Below are 13385 nucleotides of genomic sequence, written 5' to 3' on the forward strand. Positions count from 1 at the left end.
GGACCATGGAACTTGTTGTCCCGAGTCGATGCAGCACAAGGAGGGAGAACCCTCTGTCATCTGGGCCCATGCGCCAGCCGCGGACCTGCTTGTGCACGAGTTGTCTGACTGGGCCGTGGACCCCACATGTCAGCGACACCGGTCAATCTGTGCTGACCGGGTGAGTGGGCCGGTGCAGAGGGGCGAAGGGAAGAGGTAGGCTGGTGCATTGACTGGTTTAGACCCATGAGACTGACTTTTTTATTTTGTTTTATGTTTTCTATTTTATTTTCTAATTCCTGTTTTAATTACTACTGAATAAATTAAGCAATAAAAATATGTTGATTACCTATTCATAAATAACCATGAAATATTTATTAGGTACCATTTTGGTGTAATTCTTTAGAGGATATTTCGAAGTATATGATTCAATGTAATGAATACTTTAACTTATTAGAGGCTCTATTCATTTATTACCTTGTTTCAAGACCTAAGTATTTTAAATCTTAATATAACTTTCCTAAATTACCTAAAATGTGATTTTAGGGTGTTACACAAAGTTGTGTGCAAATTGTTATTGCTAATTTATTTGATGTTCTTTATTGTTCCCTAAATGTTGTCTCATTTTCTTAATTACTACTTTTCACAGAATATGCACTTTGTTCTCTAAACACGAACTTAACATAGACCACCCTTGAATTTGTTGCAGGGGATGTGCCGACATTTTTATTCATCGAATCAACTCTCTGGACCCATTTAAGAGTTTCATACACTATCTTCACACTTGAATGTTGTTACTTTAAATGACAATCAATTCAGCGAAAATATTCCTTCATCACTCTTCCACCTCATAAATTTGGTTCTTTTGGATCTTAGCTCAAATAACCTAACAGGTATTATAGACCTTGACTCTTTTTGGAAACTACGAAAGCTCACTCAAATGAGCCTAGCCGACAACAAGCTATATATCAAGGAGGGAAAAGGAAGTAACTCCACATTCCGTTTGTTACCCAAACTCACTGAACTAAATCTGAAGTCATGTGGCTTGACCGAAATTCCTAGTTTCTTGGTACACCTTGATCATATCATTATATTGGACCTTTCCTGCAACAAGATACTTGGGACTATTCCAAATTGGATATGGCAGACATGGGACCATAGCCTTATGGATTTGAATCTATCGAATTATGCATTCACAGATTTGCAACTCACTTCATATGTTCTCCCTAACAGTCGTTTGGAATCTCTTGATTTGAGTTCCAACAGAATCCAGGGCCAAATCCCGATCCCAAACATGTTGACAATGGAAAGCTATTTAGAACAAGTCTTGGATTATTCAAATAACTGAGAGCACCTAGAGGGGGGGTGAATAGGTGATCCTGTAAAACTTAAACTTATAGCCACAAAAACTTGTTAAGTGTTAGCACAATTATTGCCAAGTGGCTAGAGAGGAGTCAAAACACAATAACTACAAGAGATCAATCACAGAGATGACACGGTGGTTATCCCGTGGTTCGGCAAAGTACAAAACTTGCCTACTCCACGTTGTGGCGTCCCAACGGACGAGAGTTGCACTCAACTCCTTTCAAGTGATCCAATGATCAACTTGAATACCACGGTGTTCTTCTTTTCTTTGATCTTTTCCCGTTTGCGAGGAATCTCCACAACTTGGAGTCTCTCGCCCTTACAATTGAGTTTCACAAAGAAGCACGGAGTAAGGGAGGGAAGCAACACACACAAATCCACAGCAAAATGCGCACACACACGGCCAAGAATCGAGCTCAAAAGCCTATCTCAAAGTTCTCACTAGAACGGAGCTCGAATCACTGAGAATGACAAACGAATGCGCAAAGACTGAGTGTGGATGATCAAGAATGCTCTAAGGTTGCTTGGTGTTCTCCTCCATGCGCCTAGGGGTCCCTTTTATAGCCCCAAGGCAGCTAGGAGCCGTTGAGAGCAAATCTGGAAGGCCAATCTTGCCTTCTGTCGTCGGGTGCACCGGACAGTCCGGTGCACACCGGACACTGTCCGGTGCCCGATTTCCTTCCTTAAACAGCGCAGCCAATCGTTGCAGATCTGGGAGCTGTTGGCGCACCGGACATGTCCGGTGCACACCGGACAGTCCGGTGCCCCTTCCGACCGTTGGCTCGGCCACGAGTCCCGCGCAGATCGCGCGGCCGACCGTTGGCTCACCGGACAGTCCGGTGCACACCGGACAGTCTGGTGATTTTTAGCCGAACGCCGTCGGCGAATTCCCGAGAGCGGCCTCTTCACACCGAGTCAGCCTGGCGCACCGGACACTGTCCGGTGCACCACCGGACAGTCCGGTGTGCCAGACCGAGCAGAGTCTGGGCTGTACACAGCCAAGCTTTTTCACCTCTTTCTTTTCTTCTTCTTTCTGTTTCTAACACTTAAACAAGTATATTAGTATACAAAACCAATGTACTAAGGCCCAGAAACATACCTTTACTCGTGATTTGCACTTTGTTCATCCATGGGCATGAATTCACATTTAAGCACTTGTGTTGACACTCAATCACCAAAATACTTAGAAATGGCCCAAGGGCACATTTCCCTTTCAATCTCCCCCTTTTTGGTGATTTATGCCAACACAACATAAAGCAACTAGAACAAGTGCAAAATCACTTCAAATAAATTTGAGTTTTATTCAATTTTGGCATATATGGATCATCCTTTGCCACCACTCGGTTTGTTTTTGCAAATCAAACTCAAATCTCTATCTCTAAGTCAAACACACATGTTGAAGCATAAAGAGAGTCATTTCAAAAGAGATTGATCAAAGATTTCAAAAAACTCCCCCTTTTTCCCATAATCACTACTTCTCCCCACAAGAAGCCAACTTTTGACAAAAGAGACAATAAGAGAGTTTTGACAACACAAAAAGCTCTATTTCACTATTTTCAAAATTTCTCAAGTGGTAGCTGATCCATTTATTGCTTTGGCCTTTATTTTCTCCCCCTTTGGCATCAAGCACCAAAACGGGATCAACTTTGGCCCTTTAACCCCATTGCCTCACCAAAATCTTCAATTAAGATCAAATGGCAATAAGAGTTCATGAGATGGACTTGGAATAAGTTACCCTCTCATCGGAGTGCAGTGGAAGTCTTTCATGGTCCAAGTCCACCTTTTCCCTTTCAATTCTCCTTCGAGACTAAATCAAGCAAACTCAAGCATATGGTTAGTCTCAAAGGGTCAAGTTGTAACACATCTCCCCCTAAACATGTGCATCACTTTGCAACGGACTTGTGAGGTCCAGGGAGTGTTTGTACAACTTGAGCACCAAAAGAAGCAACAAAATGCATAATGAACATGATCAAAGGCATAAACACATGTATGCTATAATTCAATCCAAGTTCCGCGAATCTAAGACATTTAGCTCACTACGCAGCCTGCAAAAGGTCTTCTCATCTAGAGGCTTGGTAAAGATATCGGCTAGCTGGTTCTCGGTGTTAACATGAAACACTTCGATATCTCCCTTTTGCTGGTGGTCTCTCAAAAAGTGATGCCGGATGTCTATGTGCTTTGTGCGGCTGTGCTCAACAGGATTTTCCGCCATGCGGATAGCACTCTCATTGTCACATAGGAGTGGGACTTTGCTCAGATTGTAGCCAAAGTCCCTGAGGGTTTGCCTCATCCAAAGTAGTTGTGCGCAACACTGTCCTGCGGCAACATACTCGGCCTCAGCGGTGGATAGGGCAACGGAGGTTTGTTTCTTAGAGTTCCATGACACCAGGGACCTTCCTAAAAATTGGCACGTCCCCGATGTACTCTTCCTGTCGACCTTACATCCAGCATAATCGGAGTCTGAATATCCAATCAAGTCAAAGGTAGACCCCTTTGGATACCAGAGCCCGAAACAAGGCGTAGCAACTAAATATCTAAGGATTCGCTTCACCGCCACTAAGTGACACTCCTTAGGATCAGATTGAAATCTAGCACACATGCATACGCTAAGCATAATATCCGGTCTACTAGCACATAAGTAAAGTAAAGACCCTATCATTGACCGGTATGCTTTTTGATCAACGGACTTACCTCCTTTGTTGAGGTCGGTGTGTCCGTCGGTTCCCATCGGAGTCTTTGCGGGCTTGGCGTCCTTCATCCCAAACCGCTTTAGCAGATCTTGCGTGTACTTCGTTTGAGAGATGAAGGTGCCGTCCTTGAGTTGCTTCACTTGGAACCCAAGGAAGTAGTTCAACTCGCCCATCATCGACATCTCGAATTTCTGCGTCATTACCCTGCTAAACTCTTCACAAGACTTTTGGTTAGTAGAACCAAATATTATGTCATCGACATAAATTTGGCACACAAACAAATCACCATCACATGTCTTTGTGAAAAGAGTTGGATCGGCTTTCCCAACCTTGAAAGCATTAGCAATTAAGAAATCTCTAAGGCATTCATACCATGCTCTTGGGGCTTGCTTAAGTCCATAGAGCGCCTTAGAGAGCTTACACACGTGGTCGGGGTACCGTTCATCCTCGAAGCCAGGGGGTTGCTCCACGTATACCTCCTCCTTTATTGGCCCGTTGAGGAAAGCGTTCTTCACATCCATTTGAAACAACCTGAAAGAATGGTGAGCGGCATATGCTAGCAAGATACGAATGGATTCTAGCCTAGCCACAGGAGCAAACGTCTCCTCAAAGTCCAAACCTGCGACTTGGGCATAACCTTTTGCCACAAGTCGAGCCTTGTTCCTCGTCACCACCCCGTGCTCGTCCTGTTTGTTGCGGAACACCCACTTGGTTCCCACAACATTTTGCTTAGGACGAGGCACCAGCGTCCAAACTTCATTCCTCTTGAAGTTGTTGAGCTCCTCTTGCATGGCCAACACCCAGTCCGGATCTTGCAAGGCCTCTTCTACCCTGAAAGGCTCAATAGAAGAGACAAAGGAGTAATGTTCACAAAAATTAACTAATCGAGACCGAGTAGTTACTCCCTTGCTAATGTCACCCAGAATTTGGTCGACGGGATGATCCCTTTAGATCATCGCTCGAACTTGGGTTGGAGGTGTCGGTTCCGCTTCTTCCTCCATCACTTGATCATCTTGTGCTCCCCCTTGATCACACTCCTCCTGTTGATGAACCTGTTCATCGTCTTGAGTTGGGGGATGCACCATAGTTGAGGAAGAAGGTTGATCTCGTTCATCTTGTTCCTGTGGCCGAACTTCTCCAATCGCCATGGTTCGTATAGCGGCCGTCGGAACATCTTCTTCATCTACATCATCAAGATCAACAACTTGCTCTCTTGGAGAGCCATTAGTCTCATCAAATACAACATCGCTAGAGACTTCAACCAAACCCGATGATTTGTTGAAGACTCTATACGCCTTTGTATTTGAGTCATAACCTAACAAAAACCCTTCTACAGCTTTGGGAGCAAACTTAGAATTTCTACCTTTCTTCACTAGAATGTAGCACTTGCTCCCAAATACACGAAAGTAAGATACATTGGGTTTGTTACCGGTTAGCAGCTCATACGAAGTCTTCTTGAGGAGGCGGTGCAGGTAGACCCTGTTGATGGCATGGCAAGCCGTGTTCACGGCTTCCGACCAAAAACGCTCGGGGGTCTTGAATTCTCCAAGCATCGTCCTTGCCATATCGATTAGCGTCCTGTTCTTCCTCTCTACCACACCATTTTGCTGCGGTGTGTAGGGAGCGGAGAACTCGTGCTTGATCCCTTCCTCTTCAAGGAACTCCTCCACTTGAAGGTTCTTGAACTCGGACCCGTTGTCGCTCCTTATCTTTTTCACCTTGAGCTCAAACTCATTTTGAGCTCTCCTGAGGAAGCGCTTGAGGGTCCCTTGGGTTTCAGACTTATCCTGCAAAAAGAACACCCAAGTGAAGCGGGAAAAGTCATCAACAATAACTAGACCATACTTACTCCCTCCTATACTCAGATAGGCGACGGGTCCGAAGAGGTCCATATGCAGCAGCTCCAGGGGTCTTGAAGTGGTCATCACATTCTTGCTGTGATGCGCTCCTCCCACTTGTTTACCTGCTTGACAAGCTGCACAAGGTCTATCTTTTTTGAATTGCACGTTAGTCAAACCTATCACGTGTTCTCCCTTTAGAAGCTTGTGAAGGTTCTTCATCCCCACATGTGCTAAGCGGCGATGCCACAACCAGCCCATGCTAGTCTTAGCTATTAAGCATGCATCTAGACCGGCTTCTTCTTTTGCAAAATCAACTAAATAAAGTTTGCCGTCTAATACACCCTTAAAAGCTAGTGAACCATCACTTCTTCTAAAGACAGACACATCTACATTTGTAAATAGACAGTTATATCCCATATTGCATAATTGACTAACCGATAGCAAATTATATCCTAGAGACTCTACTAAAAACACATTAGAGATAGAGTGCTCATTAGAAATTGCAATTTTACCTAACCCTTTTACCTTGCCTTGATTCCCATCACCGAATATGATTGAATCTTGGGAATCCTTATTCTTGACGTAGGAGGTGAACATCTTCTTCTCCCCCGTCATATGGTTTGTGCATCCGCTGTTAATAATCCAGCTTGAACCTCCGGATGCATAAACCTGCAAGGCAAATTTAGGCTTGGGTTTTAGGTACCCAACTCATGTTGGGTCCTACAAGGTTAGTACAAATATTCTTAGGGACCCAAATGCAAGTTTTGTCTCCCTTGCATCTTGCCCCTAACTTCCTAGCAATTACCTTTCTATCCTTTCTATAAATTGCAAAGGAAGCATTCAAAGCATGATATATTGTAGAAGGCTCATTAACTTTCCTAGGAATATTAACAACATCTCTCCTAGGCAAATTGTGAACAACATCCCTTCTACCAACATTTCTATTATGCACATATGAAGAACTAGAAGCAAACATAGCATGAGAAAAATCATCGTGCGCATTATAACTCCTATGAGCATGTCTAGTTTGTCTCCTATCATGATACAAAAAGGCATGGTTCTTTTTAGCACTAGTAGCCATAGGGGCCTTCCCTTTCTCCTTAGCGGGAATGGGAGCCTTATGGCTTGTTAAGTTCTTGGCTTCCCTCTTGAAGCCAAGTCCATCCTTAATTGAGGGGTGTCTACCGATCGTGTAGGTATCCCTTGCAAATTTTAGTTTATCAAATTCATTCTTGCTAGTCTTAAGTTGGGCATTAAGACTAGCCAATTCCTCATTTAATTTAGAAATTGAAACTAAATGATCACTACAAGCATCAACATCGAAATCTTTACACCTAGTGCAAATCTCAACATGTTCTACACAAGAATTAGGTTTACTAGCTACTTCTAGTTTAGCATTTAAGTCAACATTAACACTCTTTAAAGTAGCAATGGTTTCATGACAAGAAGATAGTTCACTAGAAAGCACTTCATTTCTTTTAACTTCTAAAGCATAAGATTTTTGTGCCTCTACAAATTTGTCATGCTCTTCATACAAAAGGTCCTCTTGTTTTTCTAAGAGTCTATCTTTTTCATTCAAGGCATCAATCAATTCATTAATTTTATCTACTTTAGTTCTATCCAATCCCTTGAACAAACTAGAGTAATCTATTTCATCATCACTAGACTCATCATCACTGGAAGAATCATAAGTGATATTGTTTTGATTACATACCTTCTTCTCCCTTGCCATAAGGCATGTGTGACGCTCGTTGGGGAAGAGGGATGACTTGTTGAAGGCAGTTGCGGCGAGTCCTTCATTGTCGGAGTCGGAGGAGGAGCAATCCGAATCCCACTCCTTTCCAATATGTGCCTCGCCCTTGGCTTTCTTGTAATGCTTCTTCTTTTCCCTCTTGCTCCCGTGTTCCTGGTCACTATCATTGTCGGGACAGTTAGCAATAAAATGACCAAGCTTACCGCATTTGAAGCATGATCGCTTTCCCTTGGTCTTAGTCTTGCTTGGCTGTCCCTTGCGACCCTTTAGTGCCGTCTTGAATCTTTTGATGATGAGGGCCATCTCTTCATCATTAAGACCGGCCGCCTCAATTTGCGCCACCTTGCTGGGTAGCGCCTCCTTGCTCCTTGTTGCCTTGAGAGCAATGGGTTGAGGCTCATGGATTGGGCCATTCAACGCGTCGTCCACGTACCTCGCCTCCTTGATCATCATTCGCCCGCTTACAAATTTTCCAAGAATTTCTTCGGGCGACATCTTGATGTACCTAGGATTTTCATGAATATTGTTCACCAAGTGAGGATCAAGAACTGTAAATGACCTTAGCATTAGGCGGACGACGTCGTGATCCGTCCATCGCGTGCTTCCGTAGCTCCTTATTTTGTTGATGAGGATCTTGAGCCGGTTGTATGTTTGTGTCGGCTCCTCTCCCCTTATCATCGCGAATCGTCCGAGCTCGCCTTCCACCAACTCCATCTTGGTGAGTAAGGTGACATCATTCCCCTCATGAGAGATCTTGAGGGTGTCCCAAATCTGCTTGGCATTGTCCAAGCCGCTCACCTTGTGATACTCGTCCCTGCACAAAGAGGCTAGCAACACAGTAGTAGCTTGTGCATTTTTATGGATCTGTTCATTAATAAACGAGGGGCTATCCGAGCTATCAAATTTCATTCCACTTTCCACAGTCTCCCAAATGCTTGGATGGAGAGAAAATAGGTGAGTACGCATTTTGTGACTCCAAAATCCGTAGTCCTCTCCATCAAAGTGAGGAGGCTTGCCAAGTGGAATGGGGAGCAAATGAGCATTTGAGCTATGCGGAATGCGCGAATAATCAAAAGAAAAGTTTGAGTTAACCGTCTTTTGTTTGTCATAGTCGTTGTCGTCGTTGTCCTTTTGGGAAGAGGAAGATTCGTCGCTGTCGTCGTAGTAGACGATCTCCTTGATGCGCCTTGTCTTCTTCTTCCCTTCCTTCCGTCTATGACCCGAGCCAGAGTCGTTAGGCTTGTCATCTTTGGGCTCGTTGACGAAGGACTCCTTCTCCTTATCGTTGATCACGATTCCCTTCCCCTTAGGATCCATCTCTTCGGGCGGTTAGTCCCTTTTCTTGAAGAGAACGGCTCCGATACCAATTGAGAGCACCTAGAGGGGGGGTGAATAGGTGATCCTGTAAAACTTAAACTTATAGCCACAAAAACTTGTTAAGTGTTAGCACAATTATTGCCAAGTGGCTAGAGAGGAGTCAATAACTACAAGAGATCAATCACAGAGATGACACGGTGGTTATCCCGTGGTTCGGCAAAGTACAAAACTTGCCTACTCCATGTTGTGGCGTCCCAACGGACGAGAGTTGCACTCAACTCCTTTCAAGTGATCCAATGATCAACTTGAATACCACGGTGTTCTTCTTTTCTTTGATCTTTTCCCGTTTGCGAGGAATCTCCACAACTTGGAGTCTCTCGCCCTTACAATTGAGTTTCACAAAGAAGCACGGAGTAAGGGAGGGAAGCAACACACACAAATCCACAGCAAAATGCGCACACACACGGCCAAGAATCGAGCTCAAAAGCCTATCTCAAAGTTCTCACTAGAACGGAGCTCGAATCACTGAGAATGACAAACGAATGCGCAAAGACTGAGTGTGGATGATCAAGAATGCTCTAAGGTTGCTTGGTGTTCTCCTCCATGCGCCTAGGGGTCCCTTTTATAGCCCCAAGGCAGCTAGGAGCCGTTGAGAGCAAATCTGGAAGGCCAATCTTGCCTTCTGTCGTCGGGTGCACCGGACAGTCCGGTGCACACCGGACACTGTCCGGTGCCCGATTTCCTTCCTTAAACAGCGCAGCCAATCGTTGCAGATCTGGGAGCTGTTGGCGCACCGGACATGTCCGGTGCACACCGGACAGTCCGGTGCCCCCTTCCGACCGTTGGCTCGGCCACGAGTCCCGCGCAGATCGCGCGGCCGACCGTTGGCCCGGCCGACCGTTGGCTCACCGGACAGTCCGGTGCACACCGGACAGTCTGGTGATTTTTAGCCGAACGCCGTCGGCGAATTCCCGAGAGCGGCCTCTTCACACCGAGTCAGCCTGGCGCACCGGACACTGTCCGGTGCACCACCGGACAGTCCGGTGTGCCAGACCGAGCAGAGTCTGGGCTGTACACAGCCAAGCTTTTTCACCTCTTTCTTTTCTTCTTCTTTCTGTTTCTAACACTTAAACAAGTATATTAGTATACAAAACCAATGTACTAAGGCCCAGAAACATACCTTTACTCGTGATTTGCACTTTGTTCATCCATGGGCATGAATTCACATTTAAGCACTTGTGTTAACACTCAATCACCAAAATACTTAGAAATGGCCCAAGGGCACATTTCCCTTTCAATAACAGTTTCACATCTATTATGTCAAACTTCACTTTGTATCTTAGCCAAACTGTGTATCTCAAGATATCCGACAATAACATAACAGGATATATACCACTCTCGATTTGCAATTTAACTTACCTTAATGTCCTTGACCTCGCAAATAACAACTTCAGAGGGCAGGTTCCATCTTGTCTGATAGAAGATGTCAACTTACATATATTGAATTTGAGGGGGAATCACTTCCAAGGAGAGTTGACTTATAACAATATTAGTAGCCAATGTTATCTGCAGACAATAGATATAAATGGAAATAACATTCAAGGACAGTTGCCTAGGGCTCTTTCTCAATGCACTGATTTGGAGGTTCTTGACGTTGGAAACAATAAGATTGTAGATGTTTTCCCATCTTGGCTTGGCAACCTTTCCAATCTCCGTGTCCTTGTATTAAGATCCAATCAATTCTATGGCACACTTGATGACCCTTTCACAAGTGAAAAGTTCTAGGGGTACTTCTTGGGGATACAAATAATTGATATTGCCTTTAACAATTTCTATGGCTATGTGAAACCACAATGGTTCAAGATGTTTAAATCTATGAGGGAGAAGAATAATAACACTGGACAGATCCTGGGTCATTCTGCATCCAACCAGTATTACCAAGATACTGTTGCAATAACAGTCAAGGGGAAATACATCTCAATTGATAGGATTTTGACAGCCTTAACTGCAATGGACTTTTCAAATAATAAACTCAATGGTACCATTCCAGATTTGGTCGGAAACCTTGTTTCACTACATATATTGAATATGTCACGCAACGCCTTCACAGGAAATATTCCACCCCAATTAGGCAGGATGAGCCAGCTGGAATCACTAGACCTGTCATGGAACTACCTTTCTGGGGAGATACCACAAGAACTAACAGATCTCACATTTCTTGAAATCCTGGATTTGTCTAACAACAATTTGGAAGTGATGATTCCACAGTCACGCCAATTTGGAACTTTTGAGAACAGTTCATTTGAAGGTAACATAGGCCTTTGCGGAGCACCCTTGAGCAGAAAATGTGGTTGAATCCAAAAATGCCACAAGATCATGTCGATATAACTCTATTTCTGTTCGTTGGATTGGGATTTGGACTTGGATTTGGAGTTGCTATTCTTGCCATGCATGTTCCACTTGGTAATAAATTCTACAAAGCTATAAGCATTTTGCGAAGCTGGTCCTAAGTCCGAAGGGACCTACCTATACACGCACAGTTTGTATGTATGCATTACTGGAAAGCAGAATGAAACTTATATGAATATGCGATTATTCATCTCTATATTGTATCAATATTTGTAAAGCGTGTCATGCTGTATCTTCTAAGGTATTGTTCCAGTATATAGTAGTAAGAAAATTGATCCAGTTTATGACAGCAGCATTTATCTAAAGTTGTAGGGCAGCATTGAGCACTCTCAGAAACGATTCTTTGGAGAACCCTGTTCTGATCCTCTTGGCAACAAAGCTGCCTTTATCTAAAGAAACGGTTTCGGGTAATGCCATTGGGATGCAAATCATCCGTAGCTACGACACTTGAAAGAATGTGTTTGGTTGCTCTGAAGTGGGGGGTAGAATAGAAGTCCAGTTGCTGAAATAACAATCCCATAGCACAACAATAGTAATTAATTGAACAAAAATAAACGACTAACCAGATGTACGTCCGGCCCCAACATGCTCCTTGCCTTTGTCGACGTTTCTAGCCTGAACTCCAAACAAAAATGGAACAAATGTCATAAGGACTATAGGATTTTGTTCATACAAAAAATGGAAAAATGTTAAGGGACAAAGTGACTTTGGGCTTCACTGGAAGCAGGTCCAGTGAAACTGATGGTGATAGATTCTACAATCTACTGATACAAACAAAAGCATCAAAATTTGGAGACATATCCCGTGTGATTGTTTGGTTGGTCGTACCATCTCATCCTGCACTACTGCATACGTCGACTCTGTCTAAGAATTGATTACGTGTATGAGGAAGACGTGTGCTGCATTAGCAGATGCAACGTAAGTCATTTTAAAACCATTTGTCCGCATCTCCTCGTACGTCCGAAACCGTCGTACGCGGCCGGCCAGGCTCGGACAAACCGGCATTCGTGCGCGCACCTAACCAATCAGGTGGTCCCTAACTCAAACAGAATGTGACATGACAGTTGATAGCAAACAGAAAAGACAGATCATGCCCTAAATGTTGAAAACGTCGTGACAAATCTGCCAATGTCCCAAGGTTGTTGCCTAGCAAAAGCTACTACCTCTATCTGTGACAACCGTCACGACGGCACGGCTTAGGCCCTGTTCGGCAGCCCTATATCCAAGCTAGACCGGTAACCAAGTCAGCCCAGGATAGAGTGGAACATGGCTTGTTACTCATTCCTGGTCACCAGCCCCATTTTCAGATCAGGAACCAATCTAGGAGATAGACCACCTAGACTCGTTCCAGACCGAGAATTGAAGGAGGGGAGTTGAAATCAGGTGAGATTATTTTCGGCCCAGTTTTAAACGAACACCACTAACATACTAGACCGGATTCTAACCTAGGCTGATTTATTCCACCTGGAACTAGGCCCATAATGGGCCAAACCGAACGCAGCCTTACTGGGCTATACCGTGATCCGTGGAAGCTGTCTTGAGCCTAGGAAAATCACCTTCTGTTGTATATATATCGTGGAGCAGCTAGCAGCTAGACCCCGCTGATGATGGCAGGGAACAAAACAAAAATTAAAAACTGGTTTCATTTCAGTTTTTAGATTAGGTAGAGTCGTGCTGTGTCAGTCTGATTCAGGCAAAATGGATGTCGAAAAAAAAATGAAAAAGAAGGTCCTACCGAGATTTGAACTCGGGTTACTGGATTCAGAGTCCAATGTCCTAACCGCTAGACCATAGGACCTTTGATGTTTATGGCCCGTAGTCAAAATATATAATGAGTAATATTTACTGCTTTCGGCGGACTAATCTGTCGAGCGCACTGGCTAAGGAGGAAAGACGATGATGCGGCGGTGGGGAGAACGGAGGTTGGAGGACGGGAGGAGGAGCGCGCTCGACCGTAGCCTGGCGAGAAGCACCTGAGGAGACGGAACGGCGGCGGTGCCGCAAGAGGAGCAGCAACTCATGCCGTTCGTT

The 13385-nt window shown here is 44.4% G+C and overlaps 1 non-coding gene and 1 pseudogene across 1 annotated transcript; one reads left to right on the forward strand and one right to left on the reverse strand.

Moving 5' to 3' along the window:
• The first annotated feature begins 691 nt into the window (after positions 1 to 691).
• LOC103628545 (receptor like protein 22-like) lies at positions 692 to 11666 on the forward strand (annotated as a pseudogene).
• A 1414-nt stretch (positions 11667 to 13080) lies between these two features.
• On the reverse strand, positions 13081 to 13152 carry TRNAQ-CUG (transfer RNA glutamine (anticodon CUG)). The gene has a single exon. It is a non-coding gene; the product is annotated as a tRNA-Gln (tRNA).
• Between the last annotated feature and the right edge of the window lie 233 nt (positions 13153 to 13385).

The sequence above is a fragment of the Zea mays genome, chromosome 5, assembly GCF_902167145.1.
Source record: "Zea mays cultivar B73 chromosome 5, Zm-B73-REFERENCE-NAM-5.0, whole genome shotgun sequence".
Taxonomy (NCBI): domain Eukaryota; kingdom Viridiplantae; phylum Streptophyta; class Magnoliopsida; order Poales; family Poaceae; genus Zea; species Zea mays.